The following is a 1,351-nucleotide window of genomic DNA, read 5'->3' on the forward strand; positions in this document are numbered from 1 at the left end:
CCTAGTATTTATACAGACGATATAACGAATAAATTTCTTCACTCAAACGACAGAATTAATATCACAGTAAAGCAACAGATCACAAACTCACTCGAAAACCCAGTCACAATCGACAAATTCTCACTAGAGGGATTATTTTAAAAGAAATATTATAAAAGAAATAATGTGTAGGCAATAATAGTAGTCAGCCTTTAACTTGTTTACGGAGTCGGTAGGCCGGCACGAGCTATCTTATCTACTACCGTCCAGTTCGGCTGTCCGAATTCAACTGAATTCAACTGAGCAATTCAGTTAAGCATTTGATTGACGCGATAAAAAGCTTATATCTAGGAACCAAAATTACTATTGACACAGGATCCCACCTTGGATAGCAGCAGTGCTTCTCTGTGATTGGCTGGCAGAAGTAGATGTTTGTGATTGGCTAACAGCAGTGCGCTTGTCTGTGTTTGGCTAACAGCAATGTTTGTCTGTGATTGGCCAACAGCAGTGCTAGTCTGTGATTGGTTGACAGCATTGCTTGTCTGGGATTGGATAACAGCAGTGCTTGTCTGTAATTGGCTAACAGCAGAGCTTGTCTGTGATTGGATAACAGCAGTGCTTGTCTGTGATTGGATAACAGCAGTGCTTGTCTGTGAATGGCTAACAGCAGTGCTTGTCTGTGATTGGCTAACAGCAGTGCTTGTCTGTGATTGGCTAACAGTAGTGAATGTCAGTGATTGGCTAACAGCATTGCTTGTCTGTGATTGAATAACAGCAGTGCTTGTCTGTGATTGGCTAACAGCAGTGCTTGTTTGTGATTGCTTGTCTGGGATTGGATAACAGCAGTGCTTGTCTGTAATTGGCTAACAGCAGAGCTTGTCTGTGATTGGACAACAGCAGTGCTTGTCTGTGATTGGATAACAGCAGTGCTTGTCTGTGAATGGCTAACAGCAGTGCTTGTCTGTGATTGGCTAACAGCAGTGCTTGTCTGTGATTGGCTAACAGTAGTGAATGTCAGTGATTGGCTAACAGCAGTGCTTGTCTGTGATTGGCTGACAGCAGTGGATACTGGTTGGTTGAAGGAGATTGGCAGGGAGGGTATTGAAGAACTAATTCATTCTATTTATCAATAACTAATTAACTGATGCCCCACAGCTCCGTTTCATAAAAAAGAAAAATTACTCATATAGTAATGATAATAATAAAAATAATAATAATAAAAAATAAACAAAATATTAAATTTGTTAATAACAATGAAAAAATAAATAAAAATGAATAGCGAGCATCTGCGATCTGTAAGGAAGCTGTATTGCAAACGATGTTTATAGTAATACAGTATTACGGTAATTTTATGGTTTTTTGCTGATGAATG

The sequence above is a fragment of the Nilaparvata lugens genome, chromosome 2 (genome assembly GCF_014356525.2).
Source record: "Nilaparvata lugens isolate BPH chromosome 2, ASM1435652v1, whole genome shotgun sequence".
In the NCBI taxonomy this organism is placed as follows: Eukaryota; Metazoa; Arthropoda; class Insecta; order Hemiptera; family Delphacidae; genus Nilaparvata; species Nilaparvata lugens.